Consider the following 14,319-nt stretch of genomic DNA (forward strand, 5'->3'; position numbering starts at 1 on the left):
AAATTAAAAACGGTATTTAATTTTCAATGAATAACAAAATCTAACTTTTACTACTGTCTCCCGGTTCCTATATTTATATTTTGGAAATTTTTATACTCGTTATGGAAAAAATGAAATTAAAAGAAATTTGACTGCCATATGACAAATAGTGACTGGGATATTTAATTTCAAAACTTCCTGTTTTTGATGCCATTTCTAACTTGCCTTGAGTGATCGGTTAACGTATCTAGTAACGTGGAAAATATGCAGTGCCCTCCCCGGGACTCGAACCCTGAACCTCTCAAATAAGTAAGTAAGCTTCCAATTACACTACGAAAACATGCGGAAAGAAAGGAGAAAATTCCTTATAAAGTAAGTTAGAATAATTCAAGGTAATAAGTTTAAATGAAGTGCAGCAAAAAACATGTATAGCTTAATAGGCCGTACAAGGAAGTCATTGTTGTCCACTTCATATTTTTTTCTATCACTGAAAGAAACATGCCCCATTTTTTTTCCTTCCTTGAATTGGTAGTTGATTGTTTTCAACAACCAATTAGCTAGTAGTATCGAATCCTCATCATTACTCATAATTTTTTAATGCAGAACTAGTTTCCCTTTTGCATGACCCCCCAAAGTGATTCATGGTGATTGGTTGTGTTCACTTCACGTGACAAAGCAAAAACATTTACTATACAACTGTTCTTCTGAAATAATTTGAATGTGTGATACGGTATTAAAACATTTCCCGGTTTAATCCTAGTATCCGGTGCACACGGGATTTGGCTACTTTTGGCGACTTTGATGATGAGCAGTAAAAACTGGACATATACGATGAGTAGTAAACGGGTCATTCGAAGAATATATATAGTTATACATAGTATATACTATGTATACACAATGTATATACATAGTATATACTATGTATATACACTATAGTATATATATAGATGTTCTTTGGATCATGTTTGGTGTTGGCAATAACTTTCAAAACCGCGCCAAGGCTGCACCGTATACTAGGATTTTACCCATTTCCCAATAGACTAATCCTCCACGATAAACTCGTATAGCTTTATTAGAATTGATTAACTAATAATTAGATAGTCGATTTTTTACTTTCCAAACAATGCTTATACTCTTCCTAGGATAACACTTAGATTACTCTAAGAAAATGGTGGGTTTTTCTTTATTATATCCCAGGAGTACTTTTAAAATATTTTCATATGTACTACATATGCCGAAATTTTGAAAGTTCTTTCTTTGTAAAAGACTTAAAAATATATCAGAAGTACTAGAACTGAATTATGTATCAAAAGTAAAAGTCACGCAAGTAATAATCACCGTGCCTCTGTCTAAAATGTTTTAAGTTACTGTTATGAGTAGTGCAAATTCTCTTGTAATCGTATTTTTTGCTCTTGGTGCAAAGATTTAATATTTCATTCAACAAAAATATAAGAAATAGAGCACAAGAAATTTTTCCCTCTTTCTTATAATTCTTGTTCATTACGAAATAAAGTTAAAAATATATTAAAATACTCCTTACCTCAAATCAGAGTGGTATAAACCATTTGAGTAACTAGATTTGCTTAAATTATGAACTTAATCACTAAGTAAAGGAATCTCAGAAACTTTAGCTACTTTAGAACCGATCATCAGATACTGAAAAATATTTCATTCGTAGGAAGCGCTACTTTGACTTAAATCAGGGCACCTAATTTGATGCGGACCATGTATAGTGTTACTGACAGGTAAGTTTTTCAACACTGACTACTAATTTTGCTTTGCTGCTGTGGAGTGCAGCGAAACTCCAAAAGTGGGTGTTAGCGTGACATAAATCAGCTCGAGAGAAACATTCACTGTTTCCTTAATTACAGTTCTTACAAGCTTATGAGCTGTTAAATTCCAAAATATTTATCTAGAAGATTATGTTCCAGCGTAATTTTCTTAAGTATCTTTTTACTCGATTTAGAGAAGCTGCTTATTTGATCCCACTAGTATTTTTTAAGCAGAATAAGAAATCAGGAAATAAAGTAATGTTTTTCTTCCCTTATTTCAGGTAGCTGTTATGTTTTAATCTTCCCTTTTTAAGACATTTTCATAGTTGGGCTTAAATTTCAGCAATGTTACCCGATACTTACTATGACTTGATGAAGATTTAACGTATATCTTGCAAGAAAAACTGGTCACTTCGTTTTCACAGCATAGAGTAAAAAATTAATTTCTTATGGGTTTTCAAAATTTTTGTTTTGTAGAAACAGATAAGTTCAGCGCATGTCTAACATTTATTTCACTCCTTCAAAAATGAATGATAATTCTCTTCGCTACCAGATCTTCTGTCAAGCCTTGTATCATTCACTTAGGCAAAAAAAAAAAAAAAAAAACTTTAAAAACCTATTTAACAGTAGTTTCATATATTGTACAGATGAGCTAACCTTCTGAACTTCTGGACCCTTACGCAGGTGTTACTTTAACATTTTCAGCGTAATTTGGATCCCAAATTGATCTCATCTCAACAGTAATAAGATCACCTAAACTTATATTTTAATTTGTCAGAAACTTTTAAGAAATCTGTCACGTATTATCATAAGAATTCGAGTATTTTATGACGACTCATTTCTCGGTGTGTTTGCAAAGAATCAGGAAATTCATTTACTTAAAAAATGCCACGTACTGAAAAACCCTTCACTGTCTGATGTGGTGACATGAACAATACATATTAAATTAGTCACAGCAGCAATGGAAAAAAAGTATCATATTTTCGCTGTTTTTTCAACAAATTCATTTCATAACCTATGCACAGTGTACATAAAAAATTCTCCGAATTCGAATATGTAATTTATTGAGTGAAATTATTTTAAAATGGAAGGCAATGAAAAGAAAAATATGACATTTATCCTTATATTCTTCAGGAAACCTTTTTCGTTTCTGAAAGTATTCATTGTTTTGTGAAAAGCATGTAAGTTAATCTATTGATATATGTTTATGGACATTTGATAAAGATTTTTAGAGGTCATTTTCTTACCCGAGCTATTTTAAATGAAAACAATAAAGGCACCTGCTTATGTAGATTGTGTCTTTCAGATAGACTCAGTTTATTTGAATTTCTAAAGCTTACAAGGACTATCTTGCTTCATAAAATAATGCATTTTCTGGAGGAAGCTGGCTCGCATTCTCTCTTCTCATGGAGAAAATTATCAGTGCACACAACCCGTTCGCTTGGGTTTGAACCCGGGTTGAAACACTAAGATTCAGCGGTCTTAACCACTCGACCACTGGTGGTGCCAAACCAGAAAAGCAATCAACAGAATGTGATTGGTTTGGTTTGGTTTATTTAATTACGGCAAAGCACACTAGGGCTATCTGCCTGAGGGGAGGAATGCTTTGGTGGAGGACTTTCTAAGGGAAACTGGCTCGTATACACATTACACATGGGGAAAACCACGAAAACGCCCATGCAGCCAGCCCGTTCGCCAACAGAATGTGAAATCGTCGAAAGCAGAGGACTATAAGCCTTTCAGATGACGAGTTTGTTAAAAATGGACTCTAAAACTTGTTGCATTTTGTCTGCGTGCTGCCTTTACCATTAAAGACATGTTGGCCAATGATTAACAAAACTGCACACCGCACTGCCTCTTTTCCTCACTGAATATGGAATTTGATGCCCCTCGCTGGGATTTTCTGCGGTATTTTGGCGATTTTTCACGAATGAAAAATAATGATGCATAAATCATCCTTCATTTCATCTGCAAATATTTACTTACTATTTAAGGATTTTAAGTTCAATTAAGTATTTATCTCAAAAATCAATAAGGAAATCTATTTGCAAGCCGATTTTTTGGGGGGTTTCTGATGGAGATTTCGTGGCGATTGCTTTGAACACAGATTCAAAATAACTGTTTAGCGATTTTGAGGCAAAACCGCAGTTTCTTCCTATGCTGGCAAATTTTAAGATTGATTTTAAGGCAAAAAGTATCATGATTTATCTATAAAAATTGTTGAAACTTGAAATAAATTAAAAATAACGCATAGGAAAATGGCCACATTGCTTACCTGAAAAATTGTTATGCACATGGCTGATAGAGTTTGGCACATTCTGAAAATCTGGCTATTTCTATTATGGTAGTTGCTGTAATACGTAAGCACCTTTTTTGCTGCCTTATTTGTGCTTTGTGAGAGTTATGTAAACAATAGGTTAAATCACGCCTCGTAAGAGGAAACAAAAATCCTTCTCGCCAAAATGACAAGATTCACTGCGTTTTGTCATAATAGAATAATCTTTTCACGTTCAGATGATGACTTGATATTAGATCATCACTCAACGGGGGACCTAGGACCAAATTGTTAAGAACGCTAATCCCAGATTACTAATATTTTGGTCATGTTCAAATACTAAGCGAAAGCAAATGGTTGTTTCCGAGGTTTTCGACTTGTGTAGCATAAATGAAAATCATTTTCACATCAAGTCCTTCAAGTAGCTTAGCCAACTAGTAGCCGAACGAATAACCTCGGACTCGAATTCTAGTGAAAGTGAATGGTCTTTTCCTGAATTTTACATGGGTAAGTAAAGTGGATACGAGCCAGTTTTCTTTTGAAAATGCTCCATGAAGACATAGCTTTCCGTGAGCAGATAACCTTAGTAGATTTTTTTTCTAAAAACCATATAGTTAGAGAAGACTGTTTGGAAAAAAAAGAAAAAGATATTTAAAAAAGTAATGGAAAAACTTGCTAGAGATGTGCGTTGTACACAAACATTTTGTGTCCAAGCGTTCCATTTGGTCTGACCACAAATAATGAAATCCGAATCTGTAGTAATATGCTTGAACGCAAATGCCTAATTTATCACATTGTATGTATAATTTACGAGCACTGGATTCATGAGGTATCATTTTTATAATCCACTGTACTTTAAGCATTCGTTTCCTAGTGAACGATTTTTAAACAAAAATACTTCAATCCAAAATTTTGCTGCTTTTGCCTTCACATTGACCACATTGCTGCCCACTCGTTAGACAAAAGCTTTGCATCGTATCAAGCAAAGAATGTTTCAACCCGTAAAGTATACGGCGGGAAAAAAAGGGGGTGGCAGTTCTATATCTCCCGTTCTACTGGGCCGATTTACGAAATAAAACTTGCGTTTTTCTTGCCTCGAAAGCGCGACTTAGGATATGTATTAGATTTATATACAACACTGATTTAGTATAGGTATTTAGACTCAAATTGGGACTTTTTCTCTAAAGACATGCCAATTTTTTCCCGTATTTCGATTCTATGACTCAAATTATGCCAAACTGCCGAGTTTTGTAAAAATCGCCAGGGTAGTTTTGAAAAAATTAGCCATCAAAATTTTAGCTCTCCCATTGTTAATTGAATTTGGTATATGGTTATTAATATCTCTCTTTTTTATTAAACTTACTCGACTCCTTCTTCCATAATTCAAAATTTAGGTTTAATCCAAATATAAATCGCACATTTTTTTATTATTTATTTTAAAAGTTTGTGTTTTTTAATATTTTTTATAAATTTTTCGAAAACATTCTTGTATTATAACCTGTAAAATTTTTAATATCATTTTAAAGTAGATGTAGTTTTAAGCATATCTGCCAAAAATTAGAGTTTCTTATTCAAAATTTCTTAAGATATACGCGAATTTACTTTTTTGCGCGTTTTGAAATTTGGCGTATTTAATATAAGCGATAATAACCGAAATGTGGTTTACGCGCTTTGTTAAAATTATTTGAAAGAATGAACGATGGACCTTTTTTTCCTCTCGTGCATCAATGAAAAGAAAAGAAAGTAAGTATTTTACTATAAATTAAAAATTCTGCCAAGTGAATTATTCTTGGCGCAAACTGAAAAAAAAAAAAAAAAAAAAATGCCAAGATAATTTTTTTAATTTCTCCTTAAATTTCTTACCAAAAATCTATCGAGGCATAATTTGAGTTGTAGAATCGAAATAAGAAAAACAAATTGTATGTTACTTTATATCAAGTGTGATTTTGTGTCAAAATATCTATGTTATAATAATGACATGTATAAATCTAATACATCTCCTAAATTGCGCTTTCGAGACATGAAAACCAAAATTTGAATTTCGTCAATCGGTCTAGTAGAACGGGAGATACAGAACTGCCCCCCTTTTTCCCGCAGTGTAGTTATGTTAAACTAACCGTTTATTATGATTTTTTTTTTTTTTTTACTTTAACTTCTTCCTTCCGTACTTCTCACCAGAACAGAAATTAGCTTTTAGTGTATATAAATTGAGGGGTTTTGAATCGTAGGTAGAGAATTTCTAGTACTCGCTTAGCGCTGTTAGGATTTTGCCAACTCTATCTTAAGTTAATTGTCTCGGCTTTGCGTTCTCTCGGAACCGATGCTTTAAACTTACACGCCGATAAAACACTCAGACTGCGTATAGATTAGTTTATTTTACTGTGTAGTCTTAGAGTACTTTACCATCGTTTAAAGTTATTTGACTGTTATTGTTAAATTTATATTGTCACGAGTAGGTTTCTTGTCTGAAGCCCAAGTCGTGCTTTATATGTTTCATGTTGAAGATTAAATAGAGAGAGGTTATTTAAAACTTTTGCAAAGTCTTTTTCGTACTATTTCAGACATAGTGATAACTTGCTATTAGTAGTCTGGTATGGTTTTTAGGAATTAAATTCAATTACCAGATCAATACCAACCTTACAAGCTGTTTCGTACTAGATGATAAGCATCCTAATGTATGCTACTGAACGGAAACTGAACCGCATTGCATACTTTTCAGTAGAAATTTATCGAATATTAATAAATATATATCTAATATTATAATTTATCTAATTTAATCTATCTTTAAATAATACTATTTAATAAAAAATATTAAACACAGTATTGTTTAAATAAAAGAGAGCCTCAAAAATGAGTTAGTAATTTATAATTAAGATATGAGCACCATAATCTGCATTTATGATTAGAAAAGTTAAGTAATTTCTCCAAAGTCTACAGTTTTTTATTTATGCAATATTAGATCTTTTTCTTCATCGTCGAACACCTGAACGAGTCTGAATTCAGGCAAAAATTATGACTGAATTCAGTGTCTAAAATTGTTTTCTTTAACTACACGTAAACTTTCTCTCTTCCCAAACAGAAATATAAATATTTAAATGGTACCACATAGGCTGTCGAAACATTAAAAAATATAGCTTCAAATTAAAACCAGTTTGAAGTCCCCATGTAATAAATTTATTTCAGACTCGACGAAACTTTAAAACAACACAGTACAGTAACTGCTTCCATTATTGAGAAAAATTCCAAAGACTAAAGAGACCGAAAAAATTGTTTTCTCCGAAAAATTAATAGGCTAGGCGTGTGGTACCAACAGAAACACAGAACCAGAGTCATGCCTCCCTCAGCCTGTTCTTCAATCGATATACAAGAATACTTTGAGAGCGGGAGATAAAAATTTAATTCCCACAAGTTCCAGAGCTGGCAGATTTGAAAATTTTTATTTATCTCGATAAACCCACTTGACTACAAACACATTTCTTCGAACAGAATGTGTTACTCTTGACTAGGAGTGAAGCGAAAATTCTTGTTTCTAGTATAAATGCACTCTTGAGAGCTGCCTAATAGTCCAGGACCTTTAAATCCTGCCCTATTTCAACAAATACCAAAAAGATTAAGGGATTTGACTGTTTGGACTCGTCATCAAAGCAGTTCGTAAATCAGCACCTACGTCGAAGGAACGCGAGAGCATTAAGGTATTGAATGAAATTTAAATTTAATAGCAATCTTTTGTATGCTGACTCGAATTTCTCGAATAGCTTCACAAAGAGAGCATTTCTTGTTCCCTCCAGATTTAATCTTAACAAAATGCAAACAACCGTGTTTTAGGAATTTCGATTTAAAGATTTGTACGTATGGTATATAGTTTGAAAAAAAGTGTCAGATTATTTTAATTATATATGTGCAAGTTGTTCTCTACCAAACTGTTGGCTTGGTCAGGCTCGTTTCCCTAATACAGAAGTAAATTTATATTTAAAGTAATATACATAGTTACTAATTTATATAACATAAAAACTGTATAAAATTTAGAACGTTAATAATGGTTCCGGATTTCCTGTAATACGTAAACACATGCCAAAGAGAGTTTATCCAGAAAGTTACATCCGCCACTTTGATACTTCCAGCGATAAAACATATTTCGACTGAAGTTAAAGTTTTCTTGACATGACAAATATGTCTAAAACGAAGTAGAATTGCACAAGGTCACGGTTTTAAGAGATTATAACAATACATTTAATTTAATGATGAGCAGCTCTGATCGTTATAGCAGTTAGCTCTGCTGATTATCGTATTAATGGGCACATGTTCGAATCCCGGAGAGGACCGCACGTTTGATCTGTCTTTCCCTATGGTGCACCTCAAGCAACGTTCTCGCTGATGATGCCGCTAAATCATGGATGGATACAAATAAAGGGAGCGATTAGTATTGTTCATTCCCGACAAGTGCATTAAGTTGCAAGGGCCCGATCATTTGAAAAAACATCTCAGGCATATTAACGATAATCAGTAGACCAGCTGGCGTGCGTATCTTTTTGTAGAAAACTGTTCAGCGAGTGTTGTCCTTTAACGGAAAAGATTCATAGTTTGTGCGACAGATTCAAGTTCACCTTTGTCGTAACAAAATATTCACTACGTATAGAAAAGGCGGTTACTATAATATAAAAGAAAAATTATTAAGTTAGGTTTAATCATAGCAAAGCATTTGAAGGCTATCTGCGTAAAGGAAGGCGTGAATTCGTGGAGGTTTTCCTAAGGTAAACCGACTTCGACTGACCTTACAAATATGTAAGTAAAGCCAGGAAAACGCCTATGCAGCAAGTGCATTTCACTAATCTTCCAAATCTGATAAAACTACTAGTGTTTTGGTTCGTCCGTGACTAAGCAGATAAGACAGCTGCACCTCGGAACTTTCAAAGTACGATTTCCAGAGAAGGGGCTGGCTACATAGGCATTTTGAAGGTTTTTCCCATGTGTAAATTGCATATGAGATATTTGGCAGCAAAAGGTTTACACGAAGGCATCTCTTCTCGACTGGTGGACTACAGTGGGTACAAAAAGTATTGGGAATTGTCTATAATTAATCAGATTAACTAACAATGGAAATGCTTGACAATTTTAGCTCTACATAACAAACACAGGAGGCAATAAGTACACAAATCTAATTAAACTTTCTAATGTATACAAAATATACAACAAAAACGTAAATTTGCATGTCAAAAAAGTATTGGAAAAATTCTAACTGCTAAATAAATTTTATTACGTTGAGGTACATGTTTAGACTAATAAGAAACCCTGTTAGTATAAGGTCTGCAGTGCGTTTTTAAAACGTTATCAAAATTACCTGCTGTGCGCTGGTATAACCCCAAAATTCCAAACTAAAACGTTATTTTGCCAATACTGTGATAAAATGTCTTCGAAATCGAAAGAGTTGGACGTTAATGTTAAAAACATGATTATTCAGTTCAGAAATGAGGGTCTAACGTATCGTGCTACAGGAATACAACTGAACATAAGTTTATTTACTGTTAGAAGTGTTGTAAAAACGTTCAACGAGACAGATCGACGGAAAATAAGCTTAGAAGTGGAAGGCCTCGAATATTTTCTGCAAGAGAAAAACGTGGCATTATCAATGAGGTTAAGAAAAACCCTAAAATAAGTGTACCCCAGTTAGCCAAAGATGTTGCTAATACTTCGCATAAGACCTTTAGTGTACAAACTATATGGAATGTTTTACATGAAGGAAGTTATTATAGGAGGCCAGCTAGAAAGAAACCTTTCATTTCAGAAATAAGCAGGAGAAAGAGATTAGATTTTGCAAAATCTCATGTTAATTTAGCAGACGAGTTTTAGAACACGGCTATTTTCTCCGACGAATCGAAGTTTAACATTTTTGGGCGGGATGGACGACAATATGTGTGGAGAAAGCCAAGCTCCGAAATGAAAAAACATCATTTAACACCGACTGTGAAGTATGGCGGAGAGAGCGCCATACTTCAATTCTTATATTCTAGTTTGGGGTTGTATGGCAGACACCACACACAACCCCCATGCACACCCCCAAACGGAGCTGGTAATCTGTGTTTCATTGATGGTATTATGACAGCCCGCAGCGAAACTCACCCGAGAGTAGTTACTCTATAACATTCCTCGCCAGTTAAAGACACCGCCTCAATCACCTGACATAAATCCAATTGAAAATTTACTGAATCTAGGACTCAGGAAACATAACATTTCGTGTAAACATGAACTTAAGCGTATACTCCTTCAAAGAACGACACAAAATTCTCAATAATGCAACCAAAACGTTTCCCAATAGTACAATGGTTTTCTCTATGAGAAATAGATTAAAAGCTGTTATAAATGCAAAAGATATGAATACAAAATATTAAACTTTGTTCCCACAATTTTGCTGTATGATCTTGCCAATTTTTTTTTTTTTTTTTTTTTTGGTATGCAAATTTAAGTTTTTGTTGTATATTTTGTGTAAAAAGCGTATTAAAATGAATGTTTCATTAGATTTGTATGTTTATTACTTCCTGCGTTCTTTATGTCCAGCTAAAATTGTCAAGCATTTCCTTTGTTAGCTTAATATGATAAATTATAGGCAATTGCCGATAAATTTTTTACCCACTGTATAATCAGTCACACAAACAAATAAATGAATGCTAGATGGCTTTAGATATAAATTCATGGCTTAAGATATATTCTTTTCCTTTGCGTGGGTTTTTGCTCAAGTGTAAATTAGCCAAGCAATAAAACTGTTCACTGCTAGTTCAAATGTCGGCGGGTCCACCAGCGGCCGAGCGGAAAGTCGCTGAACACTGGTAGTTCGGTCCGAGGTTCGAATCCCGCGAACGGGCAGGCTGTATGGGCTTTTTCGTGGTTTTCCCCATGTGTAACGTGTATACGAGCCGGTTTCCCTTAGAAAATCCTTCACGAAGGCATCCCTCCCCTTAGGCAGATAGCCCTCGAGGCTTTCCCATAATCACACACACACAAATGTCGGTGAACAGGACGGCTGCATGACATTTTTTATAGTTTCCCCATATTTAGAATGTATACGAAACAGTTCCCCGTAAAACATCCTTTCCCGTCGGCATGTAGCTTTCGTATGCTTTGCCATAACTCAAATTATCTATTCAAAGCTTACGTTAGTAACAACTAAATTACAAAATATGTCGTTGTTTCTAGAGACTCACCAATGGCCGAGCGGTAATACCGCTGAACACTAGCAGTTCAACCAGTATTCATTACACGGTAAAAGAGCTAGCTGCATGGGAGTTCTCGTGGTTTTTGTCATGTGCAACATGAATGAGAACCAGTTTCTCTTAGAAAGTAGGAAGAGAGCCATATTACGCTTTGACATCATCGAAATAATCCAATGTAATTTAAAAGTCCACCAGCGGCCAAGCAGTAAAGTTGCTGAATATTGGTATTTCGAATCACATTTTTTTAATCCCAGAGAACAGGCTGACTGCATAAGCGTTTTCGAGGGTTTCCCATGTGCAAGTGGAAACGAACTAGTTTCCCTCAGGAAGTTCTCCACGAACTCCGCGTTCTCCCTCCCCTTAAGCAGATAGCCCTTGCATGTTTTTCAAAATCAAATAAATCCAACCAAAATAATCGGATCTCAAACATCTAAAGAGATTTAGTTGAACACTTCGCTTGATGACAGTTTTATTTAACCAATTCTAATTTTATATGAGAAGCTTAAAACAATCTTGAGTTAAAACATTAAATGTAAAACATAAGGAATCAGATTTGCTATATATAGCGTACTAAATTGTTATTCATCTTGTAAGCATAAAGTTTCCTTTCAAAGATGAACTTTTTTTTTTTTTTTTTTTTTCCCACTATTCGACCAAAACCGTTCGCATAAAAGCTAATTTGCTTCCAACATGCCCTTCAGGAGGACATCCTTTCCCTTAAGTGGATAGGCCTCGTCTGTTTTATCGTAATCAACTAACAAACATAAAATAGCATTCGCATAGTATTTGTCTACAGTGTCTCATTTCTCGTAGATAGTAGCCAAATTAAACATGTTACCCGTTATACGGTATCATGCGTGAAAACATTTTTTACTGGATAGATAAACACAGGTCTCATCACCAGTAACCACTTCTCCAGAAGGTTCGGATCAACATTCAACCGTTGGATCATTTCCTGGCAAACAGTCATGCGCCATTTCTTCTGATCCACCGACAAAACTTTTGGCACCAGTTTGGCACACACTTTTCGCATCATCAAATTCTCCGTGACAATCCTCCACACCGTACTCTGACTGAGCCCAGTTCATCGGCAATAAATCTAGTACTAAGACGATGGTCATTGTTTAAAAGTTCCCGCAATCTCTCGACATTTTGATCCGTTCGGCTTGATGATGGCCTCCCAGAGCGGTCGTCGTCTTCAATATTCCCGCGGCCATCTTTGAAACGTTTGTTCCACATAAAAGCCATTGCACGGGACATGGCTTCTTCCTTAAAGGCCTCTTGAATCATACCGAGAATCTCCGTGGCGGTTTTGTTCAGTCGCACGCAAAACTTAATCGCATAACGTTGCTCCAAGTGCCGCTCCGTTTTCGCCTCTCCCATTTTTCGACCGAAGTCAATGACACGCACCCACGCTGCAAGTGATGCGCTCTTTCCAGGGTTCCGGAGGCAACTGCCGCAACGTCAGTTCGTTCCCTGAAACACCCATTACTTCCGCCACCCGGTGGAACCGGTCCGCGCGCGTTCCCCTACTCAGAAATGAACCAGTCTTGAAACTTCTGATTCACACCCTGTATGCGCTAATTTTATAGATCTTGCTAGAAACCCCCGAGATTTTCGTGATCAGCTCATTTTGAATATAGTAACATTTTCTAATAAAAGAACAGGTACTTCAACAAAAGAACTAAAAAAGAATAACACGCCTTAAAATTGTTTTGCTGACAATACTTTGAGAACAAGAACACTGTAATAGGAGATAAGAACAGCATACTTAAATTAACAGTGGCCAATATGAAACATTAGCATGTAGTATGTCTTTCTATAGAAAAGTGTTTGGCGTGTATTGTCCTACAATAGAAAGATCTACATTTTTAACTAAATATATGCTTCTAAATAAATAAGAAAAGGAATATATCTTTTATAACATGAGTAATAAAGTATTGAAAGTTTGGTAAAGTTTGTATTTGCACATGAGGCTATCTGTCTAAGGACAGTGCTTAAGTAGATGATTTCCTGCTTGGTTTAGTTTATTTGATTATCGCAAAACAATCGAGGACTGTCTAACCTAACAGAAGGAATGCTTTTGTGGAGGCTTTCTAAGGGAAGCTGGCTCGTATATAGGTTACACATGGGGAAAACCACGAAAACGCCCATGAGTCCGGCCTGTTCGCAAGGGATTCGAACCCCGGACCGAATTACCAACCTTCAGCGACTTTACTGCTCAGCCGCTGGTGAGCTGTGGTTCAACGAAGAATGGATTATTATAGCTACATCAGTTGTGAAGTTCTGTTTTTCTCTAGCACGGCCCAACTAGTGGCCGAGTGGTTAAGAATGTTGAATACTGGTAGATCGTCTAGGATTGAAACTCAGGCAAATAGTCTGACTGCATGATTGGTTTTTATGATCGTCCTCATGTGTAACGTGAATATGAATCAAATTCCCATAAAAATTCCTCCAAGAAGATATCCCCTTGCTTCAGGCAGATAGCTCTTGTATGCTTTGCCATAATCAAATAACCTAACATCTCTCTAGAATACGCGCTTCCTGTATGATTCTTTGTCTCCTTGTCTATATTTCTTCTTCACATGATGGTGCATTTAGAGTTTGTTTTTGTTTACATTATCCTTATATTTTGATTAGGAGGCAGAGGAAATTAGAACATTAATGGCTGTGAGTGTAATTTACTATAAAGACTGGAAAATTTATTTTTAATAGATGACTTAACAATACTTATATATTCCAGATTGAGTACAATTGAATTAATTTCTGTTGTGGATAAAAATAATTTCTAAATAGTGAGACGTGGTATGTTACCATATTTTCTTCTTTATTATATTTCATATTTGTATTTTATATTATTCAAATAAAATTTTACTTTATTCTGATGGGTTTTGATAGCAATTTTTCCGTCGTTCATCAATAATCAAATTTTTTTAAACAAGACCCAGCCCAGTTAATCCGTTTCCATTTAACCGCAGTAGCTCGGTTTTTCAGTATCTCTGTTATGGGACTACAGCAAGATTAACACTTCACTTGACATCTACTGCATTTAGTGTAAATTTAGTTCCATTGTTTGAAGGCCTCAAAA

The sequence above is a fragment of the Stegodyphus dumicola genome, chromosome X2, assembly GCF_044657685.1.
Source record: "Stegodyphus dumicola isolate Sdum_Otavi_A_Nest chromosome X2, ASM4465768v1".
Lineage (NCBI taxonomy): Eukaryota > Metazoa > Arthropoda > Arachnida > Araneae > Eresidae > Stegodyphus > Stegodyphus dumicola.